Raw genomic sequence first — 6,723 nt, 5'->3', positions numbered from 1 at the left:
GGCAAAGTCATTTCACTTGTCATCACTTTATGTGTTTTGCTTTTCATGTGTCAGTTTGCTCCTCTGAGTCTCCTGAGTCTTCCGCTAAGGAGCATCATCTAAGGCTGGAATCTCATCCAGGAAACAAGCCAGATGTGTGTGTTTGCCGTGTTTCTGGTGACAAAATCGGGTCTCAAGGGACATTTCTGTAAAATTTTCTGCTGAAAGCTGAGAGCTGGATTCAGAGGCATACTTTAGCGTTGGTCGTAAAATTAGATCCTTTTTCAATATGTCTGGAAAAAAAATCAAGCTAAATCTGAGTACCACCCAGTTACGCAGAAGTGGAATGGAAGTGTACGAGGCATTCAATGGCAGGGAGTTTTCCCTCAGCAGGCTTCAGAGAGGTGGCAAACCAGAATAATGGTTTGAAGGGGGCTTGTTTTAGACTGGATCAATTCGGTGGGAGGGGTTGCTTAAATGGCCAGTACAAAAAAAAAAGATTCTTTTTTTTGCACTCATGCAAAACTTCTCCGGTGGAGTCCCAGCTTAAAGAACTGAGGATCCCATAGTAGGATGAAACCATCGATACAGTGGTTTTTAACTGTTTGTGTGATGGATTTCTGCTTCTATCTCATCAAAAATGTTCCTTCAGCATTTCATGCTAACGCTTCCACAAGCGTCCGTCTGTATTACCATCCGAGACAACCAGATGTTTCTGTATCACATAGTTAAAATTCCCGCAGTCAAAGTTAATTAGCGCTGGAGGGCCCGTACGTCTGAGCTCACCCAGCATTTGTTCTGCCCCTTCATGTCTGTCCAAAGACGACGCTGTCCTTCATCTACACACCGGACACACAGAGACAGCAGACAAATTATAGACAGAAAATTCTTATTACAGAAAATAAAGCCATCAACAGTGCTGCATTACAACTGCACTTGGTAACCATCCTCCACACACTGTGAAGCTGAGAAAGAAACTTTATATTCTGAGTGAATGAAGAGAGAAATCATATAAAAGTCTGTTTCTTGTAATAAGTCGGTAACTCCAAAAAAGAACCAAATGCAGGCTTGGCCTGGAGTTGAGCAGCAGTGGTAATGACCGCAGGGCAGAAGGAAATCAGTGGAAGTTGATATAATGTATAGTGAGAGATGTCAACATCGTTGGATGGGGGATGTCTCACCTACCGCAGCTTCTGGTGCAGGAGATCAGCGTTCACTTCCCGCTGTGAGCAGAAACCGCTGTTTTGATGGACGCTGCTGCAGGAATCCGCTGGTCATTTCCTCTTTTTAGCTGTGAGTCAAATATTTAGATGTATTATCGTAACTTTTAATCATCCTCATTTTTCTGTTATGCATATACGCGTGTGTGTGTGTGTGTGTGTGTGTGTGTGTGTGTGTGTGCGCGCCAATACAGTTCATCCTTTACTTTATTTGAACCCAAACATGATTTTCTGTTGAACTCATCAAGTACCTCCGTGCCTAAACCTAACCGGATCTTAAATTTTGTATTGACACATCATTAAACATAATTATTTCTCAAAGTTGCTATGGAACAAGGCCACAAAAGTAACACGCTAATGGATCGCTGAGGGAATCTACTTATTTGTCAGTGTGCTGGATGACTTGGTACATCCACACTATCCCAGCACACACTAATGTTTTATGTTGCAAGAATCTCAAGAAATTACCTGTTAAATGTGAAGGATTACAATAAAAACACAATTTTCTTACAAAGTGGAAGATTTGGTCCTCCTGTGCTAGGAGATATGAGAGAGAATTTATCAATTTTGTCCAGACTGAACTCCTCTAGTCAGCAGCTGTGAGAGACCCCGAGGCCAAAATGCCATCATGAGTTGATGCATGAGCTTGTTCAACTTCTGATATATCCAGGCTGCCATCTGGTGAATAATCCTTTACTGGCCACTGTTCAGATGATGAGCTTCCTCCCAAAAGAATCCTGCCTGCACCTGTAATACACACACACACACACACACACACACACACACACACACACACACACACACACACACACACACACACACACATATATAGCTTTGTTTTGGTGGCCTGCTGTGAATGGGGTAGCATGAGGAGAAGCGTTCTACCGTCATTACAGGATGTATTTAAAAAACCTAACAGCAGATGTTCAAATGTGCTCCTCTCTCAAGAGAAGTTACCTGTGTAACTCAGTGTTGCAGCAAAGCAATAATCATCTTAATTCCTGCATGATTTACTCCTCTTCATGAGTGGGAGAGTTTTAGCAGCCAGCTACCCCGGGGAGAGAGGGAGAACCAAGCTGCACGCATCCATCTGTCTATCAAAAGTGATCGCTCAGTTCATGCATCATATGTCTTTATGTTGAGTGTCAAAACCACTCAGATGACATTTGATGAAATCAAATTTACGAAAGTTTAAAGGTCCCACACCGAGGGGAAGTACAGCCTCACGTGGGTGAATCAGAGTCCCTGCTGGCTTCATGTTAGTGGTTAAAGATGAGATGAGAGTTGTGAGGTCCTGAGAGCAGGGGCAGCTAACTTAGCAGGCCTCACCTCTCGCCATCTGTAACCGGTCAGCGTTCACGTTATCAACAGCTTCATGTCTGGTTGTCAAACTGGAGGCTTTATCGAAGAGAAAAACCCAGAAAAAACAACCACAGATTACAGCTTTAAACACCCACGTATTCTCCTAAAAGACACTTCAAATACAAACAATAAAAGTGCAACGACAATGTGGATTCCTGTTTTTGAGAACTGAAAAAACAAATTATTCTGTGGCCAAACAAATGGTGATTGCCATTTCTTTTTTCTTATAAAACAAGTCAAGGAGTTACTCAACAAAAATAACTACTAAGATATCAAATAATTCATAAATTCACGAGCAGTTTCTACGTTCCAAACCTAATCCACAAATGCATTAAAATCTGTTTGTTAGCACCTCACCTTTGTTAAGGAGACCCCATCTACCTGACAGACATTTGAACTTCCTGATTAAACAGAAGGATTATAGCACAGATGTGTCTTGGACTTGCCCCTATTAACTAGGATGAATAATGCTAACACAAAAAAAACAACAACAGTGCTTTCATTGTCACAAGTTTTGAGAAGTATGCAATGGTACGCTGGCAGCAGGAATGTCCAGCAGCGCAGTAATAAAATGGAATTAATGTTGGTGGATTCAAGTAGGATCAGGTGACTCTGGTGACAATGATTGTTGGTAAAAGAGGAACATCACATATCTGATGTGGCTCACCCTGGAGTGGAATGAATCACAGGGGGAGGGACCTCTGGTAAAGGCTCGGTCTACACGCATCACCTGGGTGTGTTCCTGTAGGCCATTTGGCCCCTTTCATGTCAAGTCAGTTGGGGCCCTCGGTGATTGGAGTCAGGACCCCTTAGCAGTCAGGTGGTTTGTGTCTTTCGTGTGAGATTGTCTTGCATGACTTCACTCACACACATCAACAGAGGAAAGACATGATAGATTCTATCGCTGAAATGAGTCAGACTGTTTACAACTACGTTCAGTTACTGTATACTAACATGTAGAAAGTACAGATACAGTAAGTCATGTATATACTGTACTACTGTCTTAAAAATCAACTGCAAAGGCAGTGCTTTTCAAATTTTTTCATGATAAGCGTCTGGGAATTGCAAAATTGTTTCTTTTGTCTTATTTTAACAGTTATGCAACAATTTTTAAACAAGATCTTCCAGCAGTTCTCTACAAAACCAGTTTAAAGTGGCTAACAAGGTGAGAGATAAGTTTTTGGTCTATTACAGTAGAAATTCAGCTTCCAAGGTATTTGTGCTTGCAGCTGTGACAGAGTCATTCTCTGTGTTTTACTGTCAGATCACAATGAGCCTGATCTTCTCAAGTTGGTAAAAACACAATGGATTAAAGTGCAGGTGAGAGTGGAAGATGAGCCCAGATTTCCTCGCGGTGACGGAGCAGCAGCTGAAGCCATTCAGATTATCCAACAGAACTTTAAGAGATCCTTTGTGTTGCTTTTGGAAATCTGTGATATTCCAAGAGAAAACCGTTAAAATAAAGAAAATGCAAGACATTAATAATAAAACTACTCACAGGGAATGTAAGATCTTAAGAGCTTTGTAACACAAAGTGCTGGCGGAGTCGCATCACAGGCGTTAACACTCAGCTTAAACGATTAAAACGCTCTTCTGTCGGAGCATCTCCACAGCAACACAAGCGTCTCATGAAGCCGATTCTCATTATTGCTGCTGATGTGTGACATCAAAGCAGATGCTTCTCTGGGAAAATATCCCCCCCCCCCCCCGAAAAAAAAAGAAATAAAAACCTCCAAAGAAACAACTGGTTTAAATGATTTGGCTGTCATCACTTCAGAGCAACTCTTTAGAGCAGGAGGGGAACAAGGCGGAGTGACAAACTCAATTAATCACTGTCTGGCTTGTGCACCGCGGGCTCAAGATGCTGCTTTTGTACCACGATGCTCATTATGGCTCACGTCTTGATGTATGAAGAAGAAAAGGCTCCTTGTTTCGTCTTGTGTTCGAAGGCTCGTCCGCGTTCAGTCATTCATCATTCATTCGTCTTAATTGACTATCCTCCTCATTTCTTCCCCTTATTTAAAAAAAAACCTAATCTGTTCATCATCTCTCATGGGTTGGATAAGGGAGAAATATTTTGTTGAATTTAAATAAAAGCAAAGTAGGTTATACAAATGAGATTACGGTTACGAGTGAGAATGCTATTTTAAGGATGATTCGTGTAGAAATATGGAAGTCTTTCTTCCAGACTTGCCTTAATGGCTGTTCTAGTGTCTCTATTTATAGTCATACCTTTTTCTTAATGACATTTTTTTATATTACAAAGCAAAGTTATGCATAAGATGAATAAAAATAGCCGGAAAGAATCACTGAGGGAGACATTAAACACATTTTAGGGACAAAACGGAATTTATCTGAAATGAATCTGGACTGAAATCTCTTTACGACATGGGGCTGGAGAATTTTGAAAAAAAAAATCAAATTGGGATGATTTTGATTGATGTTGTAGTGATATGATTTGTGATATTAGATGGAATGTTACTTTTTACATCATCATTCTCATTTTCATTAAAAACGATAATAGTGTGTTTTTTTGTTCGGATCTGTTTAAAAATGTTCCATATCTTACACGTGGAATATTATCTGTACACAAAGTTTAGTTTAAAGTGGCTTTTCGACACACAATTCGCTGTTACGAAGTTTTGTGTCCTCTTGCAGCTTGAAAATTGCAGTATGCCATGTTGCGATTAATTTCAATTCGTTGTGCAATTATGCCATGTCATAAGCAGAATATTCCCTTTGAATCCCGAAAGGTTGTAAAATAAAAACTGCTCTGGAATTCGAATGATAACCCACAAAATTCCGCGTCAGGTGGAGCAAGTTTTCAGGGAAATTTTTTTGGTGTTTTTAGCATGACAGTGGAGACGCTGTTTCGGTGTCAAGTCCGGGTGTCCTTAAGAAATGTGCGTAAATAACTTGACATTGCTTGAAATTAAAGAAAATGTCAAACAAATGAGTCATAAGGATAAGTTGCAGTCGTATTAACTACAAACTCAAAAGGATTTGAGTGGTTTCACAGTTCGCCAGTCTGCCAGGAAATGCAGCTCCAACAATGTGAACCACTGATCTAAAATATTAGTTATCCCAGATGAACACCAGTGTTCTTTCTTAGCTTCAGTCACACACGCTGCTCTCAGTTGCTCTGGATGCCCCCGGAGTGCTGCAGCCTGGATGTGAAGCGCAGGTGTGACACCTTTCCCAGCTGTGAATCTGTATCTGCTGCTGTAGCAGAGACTTGCAGGGTGAGCGACTGTTCAAAAAAGTGGACACCAACAAACGTGCCTCACTCGTGTCATCCGGCATGGAAGAGAAACACGTTTCGCTGTCCTTGTTAGTATTTACCATCTGCTCGTGATTCCTGAGATAAATCTCAGGTTTGTAATAATCCTCTGAGGATAGTTGTGTTGTTCAAGTGGATCATTTAACCCTGTTTCGCATCACACAGCTGTATAAAATGCACATGATGACTGAGAGTTTCCATTTTTTTATACTACTTAATTGTCTTTGCTGTGTTATAGCATATTTAGATTTGGATATTTAACTGTCACTTATTTTGATGGTGATAACACCTACTGTACAACTGTAAATGGCTTCAATTTCACATTCATGTGTCCTTCACGAAAGACTTTTTTGAGGATGATGCACAGACTAAATTAGAATCAGCATGTCAAATGTTGTTTTTGTCTGAAACCTGTGTTTTAAAGCTTTCTGTTTTTTTGTTTTTTTTTGTTTTGACTCTGGGAAGTACACAACATCTACTGGGTCAAACTGAGGTGATAAACCACAGATTTTCGTTCATGCAAAACCCTGGAGATCCTTGTCAGATTGGATTTGGGCAAAACCATCAGGCCGTAACATGAGGAGCTGAGCTGTTTTTATGTGCGTCGTGTCCACACTTGGATCCACCTTCTTCCAGCCTGGGTGCTGCTGCGTATCTCTCACTCCACTCCTAAATAATTAAAGGCACTTAATGTGTCAGCTGTCATTAGGGACATGGGCCACGTGCGGCCTGCCTGACAGGGTCAGATGAGACAATGTAAGACTTCCAAGGAAGTCCTGAGTCATTTTCAAACATCTGTCGGGGAAAACAGCCAAGAAGTTTGTTAGGCTGGAGTAGTTTGGCTGCTGAATGTCCTGACCATGTGCTCCATCGGCATCAGGC

At 41.1% G+C, this 6,723-nt stretch overlaps 1 long non-coding RNA gene across 1 annotated transcript; it reads right to left on the bottom strand.

Moving 5' to 3' along the window:
- Positions 1–702: 702 nt before the first annotated feature.
- LOC147251412 (uncharacterized) lies at positions 703–1,935 on the bottom strand. Its single transcript, XR_015119090.1, has 3 exons — positions 1,711–1,935; positions 1,165–1,270; positions 703–818 (listed from the first exon to the last, which is right to left on the bottom strand). It is a non-coding gene; the product is annotated as an uncharacterized LOC147251412 (long non-coding RNA).
- Between the last annotated feature and the right edge of the window lie 4,788 nt (positions 1,936–6,723).

This window comes from Aulostomus chinensis, chromosome 13, assembly GCF_037954235.1.
Source record: "Aulostomus chinensis isolate RoL2024-O1b breed Wild chromosome 13, RoL_Achi_v1.0, whole genome shotgun sequence".
Lineage (NCBI taxonomy): Eukaryota > Metazoa > Chordata > Actinopteri > Syngnathiformes > Aulostomidae > Aulostomus > Aulostomus chinensis.
Note: the sequence above shows the minus strand (reverse complement) of the source record. Positions and strands in the feature narration are given on the sequence as shown.